This window comes from Otolemur garnettii, unplaced genomic scaffold, assembly GCF_000181295.1.
Source record: "Otolemur garnettii isolate 467f Iridium unplaced genomic scaffold, OtoGar3 scaffold00057, whole genome shotgun sequence".
NCBI classification, from domain to species: Eukaryota; Metazoa; Chordata; class Mammalia; order Primates; family Galagidae; genus Otolemur; species Otolemur garnettii.
In genome coordinates, this window is record NW_003852452.1 from 1511247 (window position 1) to 1523006 (window position 11760).

The following is an 11760-nucleotide window of genomic DNA, read 5'->3' on the forward strand; positions in this document are numbered from 1 at the left end:
AAAAAAAAAAAAAAAAAAAAAAAACCTGCAAAAAGAAATCTCTGGTTCCACCTAGGTTATTGCAAAAGATACTAGATCACCACTTTTCTATGGCGGAGTAGTGTTTCATGGTATATATCTATCACATTTTATTAATCCATTCATGAATTGATGGGCACTTGGGTTTCACATCTTTGCGATTGTGAAGTACATGGCTATAAACATTTGAGTGCAAGCATCTTTTTAATAAAATGCCCTTTTTTCTTTTGGTAAATATGTAGCAGTGGGATTGTGGATCAAATGGTAGGTCTACTTTTAGTTCTTTGCGGTATCGCCTTACTGTTTTCCATAGAGGCTGTACTAATTTGCATTCCCTCCAGTAGTGTATAAGCATTGCTTTCTGTCTGCAGCCCCGCTCGGCCCTTGTTCTGGGACTTTTTGGTAAGAGCCTTCTCACTAATCTCACTAACTTGGAACTGGTCGATCACATTCATGGGCACGTATGGAAGTAAAACGCAACAAGAATCAAGTAGATGGGAAGGGGAGGAAAAGAGGTTGGTTTAATTCACACCAAACTGGCACAATGCTTACAGTCTGGGGGAAAGACTTATTTATAACATTCACTTAAAAATGTACAAAAGCAAATTGTGGAACCAAAAGTATGCACCCCAGTAATATTCTGACGTGTTTTCATTATTTTTTTTTTTTTTTAAGAAAAGGCGTTAAAGAGTCCTGGTTATCTTACGATGTCTCTGGTTTGGGCTTTGGGATCCACATACGTTCGCACAGTTTTCTTCCTCACAGCTGGGTATACTCAGGATTGAAAGGACTTATTCTACTATAATTCTGAGGATCCCACAATATAGTAGCAAAGGCCAGCAGGAAAAGACAGGAAAGGAGCAAGACAAGAGAAACAGATTTGCTTTCCTGAAGCTTTATTAGTTCCCCTGAAGTATTTGATCCTCAGCATCGACTTTATACAAGTTAATAAAAATGTTTTTTTAAGATGACCCTTAGAAGGTACTTAGAAATGCTGTATTTTCAGATCCCCTTCTACAGAAATGCTGCTGAAAAATACAAGGAGGTATGAAACCGAACAATGTCCTTTGAATTCCCAGAAAATCAAACTCATTTTTCGGAGCTTTATTCAGTTTTGAGTTTATAATCACTATCTGTTTCTACCAGGAGATATTGTCTAAGTATATTTAGCTTTGATAACATTAAAGTAAAATTAAGCAATTAAAATGCTTCTGATTGTGATATTTAAAGCAAAAAATCCTTAGGACACTAAAAGGCACGATAGTGAGGTCACTGGTGCAGTGGGAACGACAGGATGTTGGGAATTAGGCAGACCTTTGTTGGGATCCTGGCTCTTTTTCAAAACTTTGGATACATTTTTTAACTTCTGCAATTTCCTCATTTATATATGAAGAAAACAATATCTGTGTTGTAGAAATATGAGGATAAGAGATAATGCATGAAAAGCTCTTAGCAGGTAACAGTCCCTGGCAACACCAGACTTGGTAAATGTTAGCTGTGTGGGATACTATGGCATTGAACAAAGCACGAAGTGTTAAAAATAATTATACCACCTCCCTACTTTCACATTTGGCTTTCCTTGAATCTAAGACTTCCGAGTGAAAAAAATAACAAGAAGAGCAGCAGTAAAAAGTCAAGATGTTTAGGAGATTCTAATACTACAAGTGGTAAAATATTACAGTCTAGAATTAGTCTCTCAGAGTAATCAAATGCAGACTTCCTGTACTTCCCACTGTCAACACCATAATACAACAATGCTTGATGAGGCTATTTTGAGACATAATGTGCTGAGGCACTTTAGTATCTTGCAAATCCCACACATCTCTAAGTCCAAGTTGCCCTTTGGTTTATTTGCATTTAGGAGCTAACTTACCTAAAATGGATAATGTAACACTTTACCATCAAATAGGAGCTTAGCCACTGTGACCAGTAATCTGAGCTAAACTATTTTTGCATCTATAATAACTAAGGCATTGGGCTATAACGTTAAGTTGTCTACAGTTATAATTATTCCAGTTACCTTTTACTATATGTTTTTCTTTCTGGAAACTTGGGTATTATCACTCACATAACTTTCTTTCTAGTCTTTTCTAGATTTATATTTCTAAATTTAAAACTTAATTCAGTCAGTAGAAATACCCACAATGTGACCATAATTTTGTCCAGATAAAACTAATTAACAAGCTAAGATCCAACATCAGTTGAAGCAGTTAGCATGATTAGTGTCCCCACTGGGAAACAGAAACTCAAAATATAGTCTAGACTCTCTACTCTTCTATACGCATATAAACAACTTATTCTCCCATGTGAAATAACCAAAGATAGTATAGTAAAATTAAAGATGTATTCATGATCAAATGCGTGTTTTTGACATTGTAGATCCTACTGAATTGGATATTAGGTAGCTGTACCAATGAGCCACAGTAAGCCTGGGTTTTAACACCAAGATTTACAGCATAAAGAATAAGAGCCCACAGCCCACAAATAACATGAGTGCCACTAGAAAGTGAATAAAAAATTATGTCCTCACATCAACAAAGGAAAGAAAACGGATAGGAAAAGAAACCATTCAGTTGCTTGTTCAAAATGAAATGCTTCCTATGGGCTTTTCATATACTATTTCATATGCTATTTTTCCATTTTAAAATACAAATATATTTATATTATTGCACTAGATCAGCAGGCCAAATTCTTATAAAATTAGATAAAATCACAGGCCACTATTATCAAAACATTTATAGATTGTAAGACAAAAATGTTGGCGAACTATGTTCATATTACCAAACTATGTGTTACTAGAGTTTTATAGAAATTTTTTAATCACATAAAAAAAAACTTGCAGGTCAGGAGGCATATAAAACAAACAGCCGAATATAGACTTACATAGTGTTGAGTTTCTAAAGCCCTGCCACATACGTTTATTGTATTCAACAAACATGGTCATATGAGACTCAAAGTGTCTGATGTCCACTAAAAAGGAAAATAATGTAAACTTGTGAAAGACAGACTTTTTTAAATTTAAAATTCAAACGTATTTCTAATTTAAATGATGATAAGATTTGCAAAATGCGGTACAGGCGGTTGCAGAAGAATGAAGAAACTATTCTCTCGTCCCTCAGCTTCAAAATCCTCCATCACCCTTTCCCTGTCTACATTTTCCTAGTATTTTCCCCTCTTGCCAACAGGTGGTAATACCACTGGTTGGTATTCTGAACCATTCAGGCTGCCACCACATCTGAGTTAATTCTCACTTTTAAACTCAAATAACCTAAATCTGTCTATTGCTTTGGGGATTGTCAAAGGACCATCTCAGTAGATCTGTTTAGGTTTCCTAGAGTTGATTCGAGTAGGAAATATCTAAATCATCCTTGTCTGAATCCCAAGATGATGAGATATCCACCGAGGAGGTAATGACAAATGAGATGAATAATATAAAGTGCCTGTCAGAGGGCCTGACATATTATAACTTTCAATAATTGGTAGCTCCTGCTGCTAGACAAAATAACTGAAAAGTTGTCAGCTTGGGCTATAGATTGTCCTTGGTCTGCTCCCTCTAAGAAGCTGTATTCAATAACGTCTAAGTCATTTTCTACTTTCCATTCTCATTTCAAACCCAGAACATGTAATCCTATTTATTTCCTGCTTATAAGAAATAAGTATTTTGAAAGATTAAAAATGTTATATAAATTTCTGTATTTGTCACTCTCTTGTAAATGAGAAATTCTACTTGCAGACAAACTTTTATACAGAGTAGCCCAAATCTGATTCAGATGCCCTGACCATCCTTTCCAATTTCCTTCCCGTGGAACTGACGGCATACTTCTGAAGCTAAATCTATTCCCAAGATTCGTAAAGTTGTCTCTAGGTTATACGGCAAAATAGTTATACATAAGTTGATAAACTAGTGACACCACACTACAGTGAAGGGTGAGACGCAGGAAGGAGAAATTATAGTCCTGCTGTCTTTTTGAGTAGAAGAACAATATTCACTGAAAGGAGTATGTTACTGGAAAAGACTGTAGAATCGAAATAATCCACCCTCGTGCTCCCAAGCAAAATTTACATTTAAAATAGATCGTAAGTGCAAGCAACTTGAACCTATGGAATTTACGTGATGACATCAGGAAACACACTTACCCTTCTTCCTCCACAGCCCACCAAATTCATTTTATAGGGCCAGGTTTTCCTGACACTAAATGAAATCTCAGACAGGTCACACCACTTTCTGTTAACTTTCAAAAGAGAAAAAAAAATAAAATAAAAGGCCCTCTGGTCACATTTAGTCTCCTCAAAAGGTTCATTTCTGGATTATTAAGTCTAGCTCATGTTGTACGTTATTTAACATAAAGCTCCTTCCCTCTAGCCACATCAGGTCCAAAGCTGACATTGGGAAAGGTCCTCGGTTTCTCTATTCTCTATCCCGGTTTCTCTCTCTACGCCTCATTCTCTAAAGAGCTTTATTCTCTCTTAGGAGAGAATCCTGCTGTGTGTCCTGCTCCCACCTCCATCAGGGTGGGGTGGGTGGTTCTAGCCCACAAGTCTACATTTGTGAAGGGGAGAGGGAGAACACAGCTGCTCTCTCCTTCTCAGCTGAAACTTATGTATGTATGCGGGTTGATGAGGCAGAAAATGTGTCCTCACCTCCTTTGGCCAGAGCAGATATTTAAAAGTAACTCTTCCTCTCATGGCCACGTCCACTGATTCTCTGGAGATTCTGCCCCTCCTTCTCGATCTGCCATGGGAAGAATCTTTGGCAGGGTAATCCAGCTCCTCCTACTAGTCACACACAGTTTCTCCCTGCAGCTTTAGAGATGCATGTACAACTTCTAGCCTCTTTCTACAGAGCTCTCTTCACCACTACACGTGATCCTATCACTGGAGATCTGAGCGAACTCCAGACTAACTCTGGCTAATGCACCATTGACTGCGGTGCAGCTCCTTTTGAAACCAAGGCCCCCCCTTCAGTTTGCCTGCTGAGAGGTGAATCCAGCCACAGCCTTTGTCTTTTAGGTGTCTTCCTCATGAGATGAGGTGTCTTCCTCATCAGTCCTCTGTGTCCCCCAAACTGCAGGGCACAAATATAAAACACTCTGAGCCAACTCCTTAAAAACCATGCTCATTAGGCTTAAGGTCAGAAGAAAGGACAGCCCACCACCCCCCCTTACCAGGGTGAAAGCAAGACATAGCACAACTCTCTCCAGAGAAACAACGGTCACCCTCTTATCTCTAGCTCACCTCTCTACCTCTACAAACTGTCAAATATGCTGGCAATGAGCATCTTCAGAAAACAAGTTCTTACATCTCTTTTGCAAGTTCATAGGTGGTACAGAACGGTGTCCTCCAAACCAAGTTATGTGAATGTCTAGGGTGCACAAAATTTTCCAGGAGGAACATGAGCATGAATAGTTCTAAGGGAATTCACTTTCGGTCTTTCATGTTTCAGACAGACTCTTTTGTAAAACCAATCCATGTGAAATGTACCTGCAGTTCAGGCATCATGCTAGTCCTTCTTTCCCACAACCCCTTGCATAATTTCCTTTTCCAATATTGCAAAAGAAAAGGCTTACCTCTCACCTACCCTAAATCTTACTGTGGCACATTCTATCCTCCCCTACTTTTATCAAAGAATTCATTCCTCCTGGGGCAGAATCCCATGAGATTATGTTTTCTCTAAGTCTCCTGCTTAGTAGTGGCCAAATACCTTATATTTTCACAGTTAATTTTCCTACAGAAGATTTTATTGTACTCTTAAAAATCAGAATATCACAGATTATATAATATACAGATGAAGGATAACATATTCCCCAAAAGTGATCTAGATAACAATCCCTAACCAGTTTCCTTTATTTAGGATTTATTGTTCCTATTCAGACAATAGTAAACTCTGCAATTATATTAAGTCCATAATTAGAAACATAACCATTTTCAGTCACACAGGAAATTTCTAATCAATATACAGGGGAACCGCTGTAAGTTGGGCACCCAAACAAACTGGTCAACACACAGAGGTGGTCAACATATGGAACTAGACCTACTGTACTGACATGTACCTGTGGTGCATGTCTGGTCTATGAAAGTTAGGTCTATGTAAGGAGGTGGTCAAAGCAGAGAGGTGGTCAACTATAAATGTTCTACCGTAGATACAAAGTTTTCAAAATTATATTTTTCTGTCTATCTGTCAAAACTTTTGAAACTTCTTAGAGACCTGACAGGTTAAAAAATTTTATTTTGGCATAGATAAATACATCTCTCCTCAACCTAAGGACAAAAGTCCTGTGATAGACAATGCCCAATTTAATGTTTTTTTCTTAAGAAAATATAATCGAAGTGTTGTTTCAAAAGTAAGGTGCCTATAAGTAAAAAACAAACAAAAAAAAAACTGGAATAGTCATTCTTTTATAAGTCTAAATAGAATTGTTGGGTATATTTCTCAGAAACCAATAAAGTGAATGATTCTAAGAACTGAGTAGCAAATTCTTCCATAAAATTTTTGATTGCTTTCAACAAATTTGAAGGAAAGCCAAGTTGTAATATTTGGCATTAGAATGGCTATTTGATTTTTGACATGTAACCACAAAGAGTTCAGATAACTGAGTGACTTTCCTATTATAAAAACATTTCCCTCAACTACATCTTCGTGTAAAAATATTTCTTAGTTCTTATGAAATAATAAGAACAGAACTGATAATAAACTCTTTATCAACCTAGTAATAAGTAGCCCACAATCATGGTTCTATAGTTGCTTCGTGATCTTCATAGGGAAAAGATAAGTCTAGAGTTTCAATCTTTCTCTATTAGGCAATAGTAGATTTTGAGAAAGAAGGATGGACCCATGCACAATGCTTCAAGACTCTCTGAAGCAGTCCTTAGAATCTTTTGAAACAATTCTGTGTGACCGAGTGTAAGAGTCTTCCTTCCCATTCTGACCAGCTTGCCTCAGTGACCTAGCAACAACATAAAATGCATGGCTTCCCATCAGGTAGACATACCACAACTAGAGCATGCTGCCCCCGAACAAGAGGGTGTGGCCATCTCCACAAGTGCAGCGCTGCACAAAGAAAAATAACAATGCTGTTTCTGGGGAGTAATACATTATTCCAGCAAGAGATGTATGTGAGACAGTACTTTGTTCTTCAAACTTTTAGACATTTCTAATATCTAGATGTGGGTGGTATCATCAAGCCTCTGCTATTCAGTGGCTAAAAAGATAATTAACATAAAATAACAGAAGCTTCCACTAAAATTGTGCTGGCAATTGTTTACAACTTGTTAGGAAGATGATGACAAGAATATAGCAGGAACTTTGCTAAACACCATGAATGTGCTGTGAAAGGGCTAAGTAAGTTAAATTGAAATCAGGAACAAATAAAGGTTGCCTGTTAATATTATTATTCAGCCCTGTCTTGGTATTTTTTGCTAATATAAAAAGACAAAAAAAGTGAAATAAATACATAAATATTATAAATCAAAAAAAATTTCTTCAAATGTAGGCAATTATTATTACTTGTAAAATATTTAAAAGTTTTCTATATTATAATTAATGAAATAATTGATATTGTGACATGATACAAAATAAATATGCAAAACCAAAGGCTTTTCTTTATATTGGCAGTACTATATAGAAATTAAAATAAAAATAAAATCCCATTCACAATAACAATCAAACTATAAAATTACATGGAAAACTTTAACAGGCTCGGCACCTGTGGCTCAGGTGGCAAGGGCGCCAGCCATGTACACCCAAGTGGCAGGTTCAAATGCAGCCCGGGCCTGTCAAACAACAATGATGGCTGCAACCAAAAAATAGCCAAGCATTGTGGCAGGCGCCTATGGTCCCAGCTACTTGGGAGGCTGAGGCAGGAGACTCGCTTGAGCCCAGGAGTTGGAGGTTGCTGTGAGCTGTGATGCCACAGCACTCTACCCAGGAGGACACCTTGAGGCTCTGTCTCAAAAAAAAAAAAAAAAGAAAACTTTAACAAAAATAGGGAGCAATTGTATGAAGAAGATTATAAAGTTGCATATTGAAGGACAGCCTGAATAAATAAAGAGAAATCACCATGTTAACTGGACCAAAACAAATAAAAAAACCCACAATGATATTACTAGAAGTTTTATCTTTCCTAAATAAATATAAATATGTAATGCAATTATAATCATAACTTCATTGAAGTTTTGGTTATTGTTTGGGTCTTCCTTTAGAATTAACCAAATTGATTTTAAAATTTATGTGGAAGAATAAATATATACCTTTGCACGTGCTATAGGTGATACTAAAACCTTTAAATAGACAAATAAGTTGCTAGTACCAAACTGAGTTCATACCTGGAACCAGGATAATTGAAAATGTAATATATAATATAATACTTCAATAATAGTTCAGTAGAAAAAGTACAAATTATTTAATAAATGATCTTGATATAGTAATTAGATCTCTATATAGAAAGAAAAACAAGAGTAATAGTCCTGTCCACTGCTATGTTCGATGATAAACAAGGAAATGGATGAAAGACTTCAATGTAAAAAAATTTTTTCGAAAAGAACTAGAAAAATGTTAGCATAAGAAAAAAATTGTTTAAAAAGATCTTTTTAACAATTCAATACATGGTAATGAAAAAATTGGCAGAGTCTACTGCATAATAATACAAATTACACAAACGCAAAAAATACTGTAAAGTTTTTGTAAGAGGAGAAAATGTTTTAACTATATAGGAGAGGTAAGATTTATATCTCTACTTTAAAGAAAAGAGACTTACAAGTTGAAAAGAGTACAAACGTGGGTCAAAGGTATGAATTGGAGTTTGTAAAAGAGAAAATGCAAATGGACAAAAGAAATTTTAAATCTTTCAGTAAAAAACACTAAATCTCACTAGCAGCCAAGGAATGCAATTGAAAATAATACAATACCCTTATTTTTCATAGGATAAATTGACAAACATTTTTAAAAATTATGACACACAATGGAATGGGGTGAAGAAGTGGTGAGGCTGTAAATTGACTACCTGTAGTAGTCGAGGTTTCTGCAATTTCACTTTTGGAAATGCATTCTATAGAAATGGATGCGTCTATCTAAGGATATATGGACCAAGCGTGATTTAGATATACATGCTGACTTGGAGGGATGTCCATAGTTCACAGTTCAATGAATACAGCAACAATGTTTATAATTATGCTCCTATGATTGTAAATAAAACATAGCGGGAAAACGTATTTGTATAATTACATATAAGTATATACATTTTACAGGAGCATAGAAAACATGTTAAAAGATACAAGCCAAAATCACTCTTTCTAATACAGGTGTTACTTGGTTTTAAAATAAATAATATTCTTATTTTTGAATTTGAAAAGAAATGCCAATGAAATGTGTATCTGTGAGTGTTAAGTGTACATATGCATGTATCTGACATCGAATGCTCTAGAATTTTAGCCATGAAGAACACGAGTCTTGATCAGAATATGAAGGATGGACGTGGAAGAACTGATCAAACAAAAAACAAAAAGGGACCTTGCAGGCCATTGACAAAGCAGGAGGAAAAGAACACTGTCCACAATCATTTAGACTCACTTCTAGGACTTCTAGGTCTCCAAACCACTTGTAACTATACAATCTGAAAACTCAAAATACACCTCCGTGTGTGTGCCTAGTCAAACGATATTATTACTACTGCACAAAATATTCTTAACTACTGCTTTAAACAGAATTGCCATTGCTATCAGAAAAGTATAGACAAGGTAATTAGAAAGCTGAAGGAATCTTGTCTTTATAATAGTTATATCTACTTTATATTTTTCTAAGCAAAAGTGTGGATTGCAACCCACAACAACCCAAATAAATGAAAGACTTTTACCTTAACATTCACCGACAACTCCATTCATTGCTGTTTCTGTGTTGTAAATCATCAGATTTTTTAAAAATTACATCTTGAGTGACTAGTACGAGCAACACACTGGAAAGTGTAAGCTGGAGCTTCTTGTTCTTCAGAGAAGCAGACTTACAAAGAAAAGGATCTTTGTTTACATAAGTTTTAATCCTTTGGTAAAGTTTCTTTGGCTCGGAGGGTTGCATAAAACAGGTTATAATCTTGGAAACAGGTTCCAAGATTACTGTAGTCGCTTGGAACCAGAGGCTCCTCCTTTCTCCTCCTCTGTTCTTCACTTTTTTTTTTTTAAACAGTTAACTCTTATGTGACCTTGGCTCCAACTGTGATATCCTGTCAGAAGCCTACCAAAAACCTCAGTGAATGTCACTTCACTTTGTCAAACCTCAGTTTTCTTAGTTTTTGTCTTTCATGATTAAAAAGAATTTAAGAAGAATCTTGGAAATCAAAGAATAACATACTAATTTCTTCAATTAGTAAATTAAGATGCATGTTACAGGACTGTGACAAACTGGTCAACATACAGAGGTGGTCAACATGAGGAACCAGGTCCACTGTACTGATACATACATGGCCAGTCTATGAAAATCAGGTCAACTTAAATTAAGGAGGTGGTCAGTGTAGAGAGGTGGTCAATGATGGAGCTTCTACTATATTTAAAATGCTATGAGGGGCATTTGAGAGGGTGAACACTTAGCAATCAAATCAGTTAAAACATTTTTTTCTACAGTCCCTTTTAGTGTTTCTCAGATGTTACTTATCCTACTCCTCAGCTGCTGCTGGCGAGACATCTCTCGTTGTTTTTAACTATTCAGGAAGTTTGGAGAAAGACAGAAACAAAAATGTCTGCCCATAGTGAAGCTCTGTGGACAAAACCTGGGAACTGTTTCAAAAGGTGGGGAGGGGTTTACTCCCTCCTGTCGCTTCATCTGGAGTGGAAATAGAAATTCCAACCTTTCATTTCTCTTGGCCCCGAGAGACAGGGTTGTTTTCTATTCTCTGGTAATACTGATAGTTAACATTTATTGAATATTTATTAGGTATGGCAGGCCATTCTAGGAGCATAGATGTATTCACTAATCTAATCCTCTCCACGAATTTTTGAAGGGGGTGCTATTATTGTCCCACTTTCATGGATCAGAACATTGAGATACAGACTGGCTTTTAACATTAGTTAAAAGTCCAGCTTAGTCCATCTCAGAACAATACAAATTGCCTCTCAATGGTTGACATTAAATTAGCAAACAGGTAAGAAAGAGGGTCTTAAAATAATTTTGTAGAGAATTGCCTGCTCTCTTTCTTTCTTTAGTTGCAGTTTAGGCCTTGGAGAACCATACTCCTAGAAAAAAATAACCTCGTCTGGTTTACATAGCCTGTCTTTCCCAAAAAAAAAAAAAAAAAAAAAAACATAATCACATCCCCTATGTCCAACAGCATCCCAGCCCCATTCCTGACCCCTACCCCTGCCCACCTCCTTTGCCCATTTCATCTTCTTGTCAAGATCATCCAAGGCTTCTGAGACAATTTAACAGAATAGCTTCAGAAAAGCAAAAGTGCTATGAAGAACATCAAACAGAATGATGGGATTGGGGGTGCCAGTGGGTTCACATTTGGGAGGAAGGAGTTGGACTGGGGAGACCCCTGAAGAAAATAATGCCCGAAGTGCAATTTAAAGTATAAGAAGGAACAACTGTGTGACTGTCTGGAGACAGAGCTCTCCAAGCACCAAGAACAGCAGGTGCTAAAGCTCAGGATCTAGGGCGAAAGAAAACAAGGATGGTATATTTGACCAGGAGGTGGATGTGGCTGGAGAAGGGGAGCAACACTCACTGTGGGGAAGAGGAACAAGATGGGCTTGAGCACT